This window comes from Botryllus schlosseri, chromosome 4 (genome assembly GCF_051294905.1).
Source record: "Botryllus schlosseri isolate E-star chromosome 4, Bs_hap1, whole genome shotgun sequence".
Taxonomy (NCBI): domain Eukaryota; kingdom Metazoa; phylum Chordata; class Ascidiacea; order Stolidobranchia; family Styelidae; genus Botryllus; species Botryllus schlosseri.
In genome coordinates this window covers 8886802-8897483 of record NC_137239.1, presented here as the reverse complement: position 1 = coordinate 8897483, position 10682 = coordinate 8886802, and the positions used below count along the sequence as shown (strand labels likewise).

Genomic DNA, 10682 nt, shown 5'->3' with positions numbered 1-10682 from the left:
TTTTTGTCTTTGCGGACCCCCTTTGGACCGTCACGGACACACACACACCAAGTTATAGTTCAAATATAACTCAATTAGCTTGCAGCCTTCATCTATCTGCCTTGTGCAAATATTAAGTGCAACCAGAAATTTTATTAAAATTAGATTATCGGTATTTCGCTCTGATTAGGAGGACGTAGTTTATTTTTTGTCCTTGATGTTTTTGCGGCATATACACCGACTCATGATACACTAGGCTTACCATACGTCCTCTTTTAAGAGGATTTGTCCTCTTTTTTGACTTTTTTGAAAGTGTCCTCGGAGGACGCCCATTGTCCTCTTTTTTGAGATTTTGTCCTCTTTTTTGAAAATTTAGGCAGATTTAGAGCAAATTGCGAGTGATATGCCGCATATTAGCACAGAAGTGAAGCTCCGGCGGGTATTTCGGAGTGAAAAACGGTGATTTTAGCTCTGAGCGAAAAGATGACCTTTTTTTTTTTTAGTCATCCACCTGGCAATGTGGAGAAAAAAAAGGGTATTTTGAGCTCTGAGCGGAAAAGATGACCTTTTTTTTTTAGTCAACCGATCACAAAGTGGGAAAAATTAACCAGTCTTTAAGAATTTCACTCCGGTTTTGCAAGTTGCAAATTTCTGAAAAAGTGTCCTCTTTTTTGATTTCCAAAATATGGTAAGCCTATGATACACATACACACGATCTGCGCATATGCATACCATGAGTGTATGATGTGCATATGCCGCTGGACAAGGAAGTGCAGATATAGCTTTTACGGCTTTCCAAGTCATGCACCACCCCTCCATGCTATCCCAGTAATGCGTGAGCGCCAAGCAGGGAAGCCATGGATACCAGTGTTACTAATCAGGACTTTGGTCTGACCCGGCCGGGAATCAAACCCACGACCTACCGATCAAGAAGCCGGACGCTTAACCATTACGCTATCTTGTCGGCATTAGGCTAACTAGGCAACTGGAAAAAACAATTTGTCCAAGTCTGGCCTAGACCACAGGTAATTCGAGATCAAACAAAACCACCACTTTAAACCACACCTGCAATTCCAAACCCGGCATCTGCATAAAAAAGCAATAGGGTGCTGTGTGAATCACAGGCTACTAAATTACACTGTAAAAAATATACCGTGTATTCAACGTGTTTTTTGCATGTTTTTTCCAAAAACACCTTTATTAACAAAAAACGCCGACGTGTTTTCGAAATAATCAAGTTTAAAACCGAAAACGCGACGTGTTTTCCAATTAATCAAGTTCAAAACTGAAACGTAACATGTTATGTAAAAAACATGTTGCGTTTCAGTTTGGAATAACGTTGCTCTGATTTGAAAGCTACTGTCGCACTGATTCCGAAAATATGCATTAAAATCTAATCAGGGCAATGGAACGCCTTCGAAATACACCCCAAAGTATGAAATTCGGCATTGTTCCGAACATTCGCAACCACGCGTTAGGGCCGGTTCTATACCAATACCGAGAAAACCATTACCGAGAATGGACATTACCGAGAATGCCAATACCGAGAATGGACATTACCGAGAATTGAAAATACCGAGAATAGTCATTACCGAGAATGGACACCACCGAGAATGGGCATTACCGAGAATGGCCAATGTCAAGAATATAGCTTACTGGGACTGATTTTGTCGAGAAATTAATACCTGAGCATCGATACCGAATGTGGCAACGCCCTGATGCAAACACACGACCTGCTCATATGCATAGCATGCATGCATTGCATATGTTGCATTCTCGGTAATGTCCATTCTCGGTGGTGTCCATTCTCGGTAATGTCCATTCTCTGTGGTGTCCTTTCTCGGTAATGTCCATTCTCGGTTGTGTCCATTCTCTGTAATGGCATTCTCGGTAATGGTTTTCTCGGTATTGACCGGACACCGTTACGGCCATTGTGCTGCGTCGCTGCGATTGTTTGGAACAATGCTGATTTTCAGATTTTGAAGGCTACTTCGGGGTAATTCCATTGCTCTATTGAAATTTTAATGTATATTTTCAGAATGTTGCTTTCAAATGAAATCAACTATATCTAATTTGAGCGCTCGGGTCTGAAGCTATGGGATATGAAATTATGTAACGTTCATATTGCTGAGCAAGCAAGCGTGACGATAGCTGTGGCGAATCTATCCTTATAGGTTAGCTATCTATTATAAAACATGTGAGTATTCGTCGTAATTTATTAGTTCACACCTTACACGATTTCAGTATCCGTCGTGATTGGTTGAAAAATGGCTGTAATCTATTAGTTTACGGCTCACAAGATTTTAGTATCCGTTGTTATTGGTTGAATAAGTTCACGGCACACGTGATTTCAGTATGCGCCATGATTGGTTGAGAATCTTGTATTGCCGGGAAGCCGCCAGCAAGCCAACCGCACTGAGAACAGAATTTATTGTCAACGCTGACTGACTGTTATGGATTGGGCTTGCCCAGTTAAAAGATGCGTTTGTGGTCAGTTTTCATCCGGGAAAGTCTTGCTAAATCATGTACGTTATGTGCATCGTTGGTGTACCGCATTCACCTGTAGTATGGTACCGTGTGGAGACAGCAATCCACCGATGACGTTCAGCACTTACCATAGCTTCAGAGTGCATACGGTAACCAGTCGATTACAGTATATCATGTTGGGAATGTCTTCGCCTAACTATGTAAATGATGAACCCAAGAAAGTTGAGCCAGTTAACATATTGGGAGGATGTGTATACCCAGCCAATATGTTGCATTTTGTCGAATGCAAGATATGGAAGGACAAGTTTGCTCTGTAAAATTATGTGACAAACACGGCAAAAGAGAATCCATGTTGTCAATCAGGATCAAGGTGGTCCAATATTTCTCTATGAAGATTTTGACGGGCACTGTCACATTTGTGGTATCCTCAAGACAGGCTTTGGCCGATATTTACACTGTTATTCAGTGTGAGGCTGACAGAAACCGGTTTCCTTTGTGTTTTACAACCTGGTGAAATATTATACCAGAGACTCCATAATTTACTGGTATACTGTATCGGTAAATTACAATATGGTGAGCAATGTTCCTCTAATTTTTGACGAGTCTGCTCAAAGCAGCACACTCACAAACTCACTGCGCAGACCCTTGGACAACAGTGCGTAAAGACTAAAAAAAAGGTCATCATATTGGATTTTTTGTGCACAACTTACATTTTCTGTGCACAGAGACCGTGTTAGCCCTGTGCATTTGCGCACGGGCGCAGCTTAGAGGGAACATTGATGGTGAGATGGCTACATTAGACTGCATCATAGAATATGTTTCAAAGTTTATTAGGGAACTATATGCCGATAAAGAAAAGTACCAGTAATTAAAATTGCGTAATTTTCAACATGGCGTTCTATTTTTCAGATTCATCAGACTGGTTAGCGATTTATTACTCTAGTGCTATTAAATATTAAAATGCTGATAATCCATGGTAATATTAGAAAGGTGATCACAGTTGATCACCTACCTGAGATTTATGATGTTGTGAGATGTGTAGTTCGTAGTACCATCTAGGACAGAAAATTCACTACGGAATATTACGACAAATCGCTTGAATGGAACGGCGATTTTTATGAATTGTCTGCCAAAGATATGGGAAAATATGACTGGTTTTGAAGATGTAAGTGAGTAATTATATTCTATGCATGACAACATAATTATCATCGTAAAGCGATGATCATGGTGATCATACTGTACTAAAATTATCTTGTCTTGTTCGATATCTGTAATAGAAACGAATATAGATTTTTAGTCAAAATCACGCCGTGTTATATGCAGGGCTTTAGAGCAGCCGCAAATTGAAACTGCTCCTGCTCCAGCTGCTGCTCCGGCTCCGAAATTATCGCATTGGCCTGTATATATCAGGGGTGGCCAGCGAGAGGGTTTTGCGTGACCCGTTAGCTAATTTCCTGTTATATTATCGAAAATGAATTGCTCAGATTGCAAACTTGCATTGCCAACAAAAAATTACAATTCTGACTGCGACACTTGGGATGTTGATGACTAAAATATCAGTTCTGACGCATTGGCAGATCCAGGGTCCAGTCACATTTTCAGTAAACTGTCGTACATTACAATAAACTAGAATAGCAGCGAAATTTTTCTTCACGCTTTGCGTGTGTAATTGTCGCACGATTTCTTGCTTGGATAGCCTACCCGCTACTGAAAACGAAAAAAAAAAACGCCCAATTTATCCGATTGAGTCTAACTGTATTCGCAATTACGGGAGAAAGTCTTTTCGCGTTTGCGCTCGCATAAAGATCGTCAATGGTGAAATGCAGGCACAAAATGACTGTCGCATATTATTGGAGATCTTCGTTATCGATGTGGCCAGACGCCGAATAGTCGTGTCCTTGCAATCTGAGCCTAGCGGGTGGTATACAATAGACCCGCAATACTCCAGTAATAATATTATTGACCTTGTTCATTTAAAAACTTCGAAAATTTTACCCGCTTGGCGTGGCTAGTGGACCGCGCACTCGTTCGTCAATTGCATGTGGCCCTTCAGCCGAAAAGGTTGGCCATTCATGGTCTATATAGATTACTAATCCACCATAGGTTACCGTAATTTTCCATGTATAATGCGCAAAATTTTCACGATTTTTTGCCCTAAAATCGGGTGGTGCGTATTTTACATGGGAACAACACGCTTGGAAGAAATCTCTCTTGATAAAAAACTTGAAATCACACTTATACTCATTCTTATGTTTGTTTCCAATCGCTCGTCACTTTCAGCCATCGCGCGTAGTAATTAGTGGGAAGCGTGTATCCAATTAACGAGAGTCGTGTGCAAAAGCATGCGATCTCCTGCTGAGTTGGTTTGCTGTTTGAACGCAAGCGAAATTAGGTCACTAACAGACACTCGCGCGCTGCAATTTTCGCCAATTCATCGCGTCAACGACAGGCCCGAACAATCGCATACGCAATTTATACATACACAAGAGGCCATGTGCGCAAGATATAAACGCTTGCGTAATCAGTCGCATCTCCAACAGACCTGTTGCGCATGACATAACCGTTAGCCTAGGCGCAATCGCATCTATAATAGGCATCGTGAGCAAGATGTTGGATGTCGGTTCGTTGGCCTAAACTAACTCCCCGCATCCTCGCAGTCTTTGGCTGCTATCTACTATCGTTTCGAGACAATACCGTTATTTGTATAATTATTAGCAATCGCATCTGTAAAAGGTCTCCTCGTGCTCAAGGTGTCGTGTCGCTAGCCCGAACTATCGCGCCGCCCGCTTCGCAGGCTTTAACTGCTATCTACTATCGTTTAAAGACAATCCCGCTAATTGTATGATGATTACTTGATTAGCGATCGTTATGTAATGATTGTTCAAGAGTGACATCGCAAAATAGAATGACATCGTATACGAAATCGGAACTATTCATGTACTGAAATGCAGGGTGCGTACTATACATGGGTACAGGCTTTTTCCCAGAATTTGCATGCTATTTTAGGGGTGCGTATTATACATGGGGGCGTACTATACTTGGAAAATTACGGTAGTACTTTTTTGTTTCCCGAATTAAATATGTTGATATGAGTGATTTTATTTTATCTAAAAACCGAAAATTTTGACCGATAAAATCTGACATTCTGACAATTTTGACATTTTTCACCCTGAAAATCTTAATTTTGATGAAATTGTGATCTTGTATATGTAAATTGCCTGTTTCCTCCCCATTACCTTAGAATTTTAGGCTACTGTTTATCTTCATTTCTGGTAGGAACTGTCTGTTCTTATGAAATAGTTGGGCCTGAAATAAACTTTTAATATTTCTGCAATAAACTGACTCAATATTACCGGCAAGGTGATAATTCGCTGGGCTTTGATGAAGATATTTATTACAGAGTCAACCTGCATCGGTATATTCTCCAGGAGACGAGCGCTGCATCGAGGTATAGCAAAAAGCAATAAGTGTCGAGTGGGTGAAAAGACTATACGTGACAAGAAAAGATTCAGGTTAGGATGAAAAAAACATTCGAATCGTGTCATGAGGCCATTTTGAATGGGATATCAACACAAAGTCTATTCGAGATTTAGCCGATGTTGATCGATGCGCATTGGGTAGGTATAAAGCAGTGTTGGGATCAAGTCACTGATAATGACAATCCCCCTACCACGTTCATGCAATAGGCTAGTCCTACGACGTATGCACGCACCAGTTATTGACGATTAATATCAATGTGTAATATCATACAGCAGAGGCTGCATTACATTCCAATTTTTCAATGTTGGTGACAGACATGTCAGAAGTTGGTCCAAACTTGATCCAAACCTTTCTTCAACTATGCCACATTGCAGGGATCATGGAAAGATAAGCTCTGCAACAAGTTGAGGGAATGGCGAAGACACCATGAAAAAGAAGTTCTCGTCTTGAACTTGAAATAGCAGAAGCATGGACGCTGCGACAAATGGAAATCTCTGCAGCTTGTGGAAAAATCTAGTCAACGCTGCAAGAATTCTCGAGTCTCAACATGCAATGTGAGCATTTTAGTATCATGCTTTCTTCATCTAGATATCCTCAATATGAATATTTTGATATGATACTGATAACGCCAGCAGACAATGTTACGTCTAATTTTTCTCGTGTCTGTGCGCATGCGAGCAGCTTAGAAGGAACATTGGCAAGAAGTAAACCTTGCACCGATAACCGGTCATGTTTTGATTAGGATCTATTTTGTCCTACAGAGTCAACATGTATACTCTACACATACGACGAGCGCAGCATCGAGATACATCAAAACGCGATAAAAGGCAAGTGGAGAATACCTCACAAGGAAACGATTCTGGATAGGATGAAAAGAACATTCGAATCGCGTCGCGAGGCCATTCTGAATGGGATGTCAACACAGTCTGCTGGAGATTTACCCGATCTTGATCGATGCGCATTGGGTACCGTAGGTATAAAGCAGTGTTACTGACGGCACAATCCCTCGGCATTTGTGACATGGGCAATCATTTTTCATGACACAACAAATGACATATATATTATAACTAGGGCCATTTTTATATGACCTTAGAAAATCAATAATATGACCTTATTTTTTTGAAAATATGAATTTATGTGAGAATGGTGTATTTTTACATGCAAATATCGGCACTGACGGAACTAAAGAGTAAAACCTATGCAACAACAGTTATACACGTCCATTTTTTTATTCTAAATCACTGCTGCAGTACAGTAGTAGTGTGAAATGTTAAAGTCTTTGAAGTTACGATTCGGACGTAAAATGACTTTGGTAAGGAAACTGAGAGCTCCACAGACGCTGATGTGGGTTGCCACTTCTGCAGGGATGCATAAAGCGCTGGTGAAATATCTTGTATTTGCAGCTCCATTATTTGTTAAACCTCGTTTTTGTCCAATCGCTTCTTAATGTAAATTTTGAGCTTTATGACCTAATCAGGAAAATGTGACTTCATAGCTTTAATATAGCTCAAAGGGATACGGTTTTGTGTTGAAATTGATTTCACGACGTGCTGTTGCATAGAACGAAATATGGCTTTGAATGGCCCTAATTATTACCATGGGTTAGCAAAAGGTGAAGTCAGTTTTCAAAATGTATAAAACTCGTCGGTGACCTAAAGATATTTTTTAAATTCTTTTTGGGCAGATTTTAGTTTTCTTGAATTTTTTAATCGCACATACTTCCAGACGTAGACATTTCTTCCTTAGATATAAGGGCGACCATCCCTCGGGCTGCAAGGCGATTCTAGAAATTTATTATAATATTTATTAGTACTCGCAGAAATATTGTCAGCGGTGAAACCTTTGCACAACGCGATGTACGCAGCCTCGCTGCAACCTTGATATTCATATGTCCAAGCTTGGAATATTCCTTGTCAAATGAGCCCAGAATTATACAAAGGCGACCTGCAACTCCTTGCAGGACATGACTGCACACTTGCTTGTCGTAACATAATTGTCATCGAATTTGCTGCGTAGTAATATATGTCATGTTTTAACCATTGCCCAACCGTGTTACCTCCTGTCGGATGACTGAAAATCTTTATCAACGTTAGAGGGGCCCGCGCAAGGTTTCAAAGTCGCTGATTTACTTTACGACGTCGCAGTCGCGTCAAAACGTACATTGGCATTGATTTCTGACACTTCTCGTTCAGGCCGTCAAGAACTGGGGTGGATGGTCGGGATCCTAACGATCTTCAATTCTACAATGACAACTATGGCAGCTTCCTGTTTGTTGACAAAGTAAGTTGTTTGGTGTATGTGAAAGCATTATGTCACTGTGTTGTGGACACAAGCAAATCGCATGGCTCACTGCCATCAGGCTACATCATTCGCATCATACAAAAAAGGCAATTTATGGCACTATTAACACTGTATTGCTGTATTAACACTGTATTCGATAAAAATTGGTATCTCGACAGGTCACTGTAAGTCGAAAGAATGATGTAATCCAATATCAGTGAGTAACGAGATTTTCCCGTGTCCATGCTACTGTAGGACACCATGGTGAAATTGTCACTAGTATATGGCGTCCAATCAAAGAAGATGATGTGAAACCAATATTGGCCCCTCCTATTTCACTTAGAAAGTTGCAGTGTTACGACTGATGCTAAAATCATTCCACTCTGGGTACCATTATGCTCGCTCGATATCCTTGAAAGCACCATCACGTACGATCGTTTTCTTACCTCTTTGCATGACCCCAACTCGCGCGGTAATGACTTATTAGGTAGGCTTACCATATTTTGGAAATCTAAAAAGAGGACACTTTTTCAGAAATTTGAGACTTGCAAAACCGGAGAAGAATTCTCAAAAATCGGTGAATTTTGCCCACTTTGTGACCGGTTGACTGGAAAAATTTTAAAAAAGGTCAACTTTTTGCTCAGAGCTCCAATCACCATTTTTCACTCCGAAATACCCGCCATATAGTAACTTCTGTGCTAATTTACGGCATATCACTCGCATTTCGCTCTAAATGAGACCTAAATTTTCAAAAAAGGGGACAAAAGGGCGTCCTCCGAGGACATTTTTAAAAAAGTCAAGAAAGAGGACAAATCCTATTGAAAGAGGACGCATGGTAACCCTATTATTAGGCCTCATACTCAACTCAATTCTTAATCTCAGACGACATCGATAGTACTAAGCTAATATCATTTTTATTTATCAGGAGCCATAGAATTATATCCGACGATCAGGTACAATACGATCCTGAATGAATGGAAAGTTCTCTTCTCTGGCAAAGTTATCAAAGGGGTCAGAAGCTTCCATCATGCTATGGCCATAATACTGGCAATATACTGGCTGTTCAACATCAAGTTCGCTCCATCAGCCTCTAATTCATGGTCCGTCGTCACGAACTCTCCTTCGAAACTTCCGAACGTTAAGTACACTGCGGCTGTCTCGAAACTTTGTAACGTTAGGTAGACTTTGGCTGTTCGTAGTAAATTAATTCGAATAATTCACCAAGGACAGGTCAATATTTTTAGCCGTTATAATTCTTGTGTCATTGCATTAGGTACTCGGCGCCTTTCACTGTGACAATTTGTAATAACTTAATTAATCGAGGACCGGTCAATGTTTCAAGCCGATATAGTTAGGTGTGGCTGGCTGTGGCTGTTCATTGTAATTTAATTTGATTAATTTTGTGAGGACGGGTCAATGATTTTAGCCGTTATTATAATTCTGGTTTCATTACATATGTCCAAAACTTCAAAACATTAGGTACTAGGCGGCTTACACTGTGGCTTTTTGTAGTAAATTAATTCATTGATGACGGATCAATATTTTTAGCTGTTGTTGTAACAATTCTTCTTTCATTGTATAAATTCCAAAACATCTTGACGTTAGGCTCTCTGCGGCTTACACTGTGGCTTTTTGTAGTAAATTAATTAATTTATGAGGGGCCAATATTTTTAGCCGTTGTTGTAAGAATTTTTCTTTCATTGCATGAGTTCCAAAACTTCTTAACGTTAGGCACTCTGCGGCTTACACTGTGGCTTTTTGTAGAAAATTAATTCATTGATGACGGGCCAATATTTTTAGCCGTTGTTGTAATAATTCTTCATTCATTGCATAAGTTCCAAAACTTCTTAACGTTAGGCACTCTGCGGCTCACACTGTGGCTTTTCGTAGTAAATTAATTCATTGATGACAGGCCAATATTTTCAGCCTTTGTTGTATATAACTCTTCTTTCATTGCATAAGTTCCAAAACTTCTTAACGTTCGGTACTGTGGCTGTTAGTAGTAAATGAATTGCGCCATGACATGTAAATATTTTTAGCCGTTATAGTATTCTTATTTCATTACGTATTATCCGAAACTCTCGCCATTTCAGAATTTTTCTTGTTTGATGCATTTGTTCTCAATATACCATCATTTGATCCAACACTGAATTGCTTGTTTTAATTCATATCCTGGCTACAGATTTTGTGCCAGTCGGTCCGAGGTGAAAGGTCAATTGAAGTCAGGTCAGACGTGTTTTCGAGATTACATGACGGGCAGAAACATGTTAGGCAACAGGTGGAACTAAACCTGTCGTACGGATTTACATGACGGACATGTATTAAGAGGTACCAGGTGTAAACATGTCTATGGACACCTTTATTTTTTACAGTGTAGTTGTTGTATCAAAGTAATTAAGCACCAGTCAAAGCCAGTATCATAAAGGTTAAGTCAGACATGTCAAACATACAGCCAA

The 10682-nt window shown here is 40.1% G+C and overlaps 1 long non-coding RNA gene across 1 annotated transcript; it reads left to right on the top strand.

The window, feature by feature from the left end:
• Positions 1–2461: 2461 nt before the first annotated feature.
• LOC145436990 (uncharacterized) lies at positions 2462–9293 on the top strand. The gene is made up of 6 exons (XR_013914524.1): positions 2462–3631; positions 5867–5978; positions 6321–6500; positions 6708–6920; positions 8139–8226; positions 9152–9293. It is a non-coding gene; the product is annotated as an uncharacterized LOC145436990 (long non-coding RNA).
• Positions 9294–10682: the final 1389 nt, after the last annotated feature.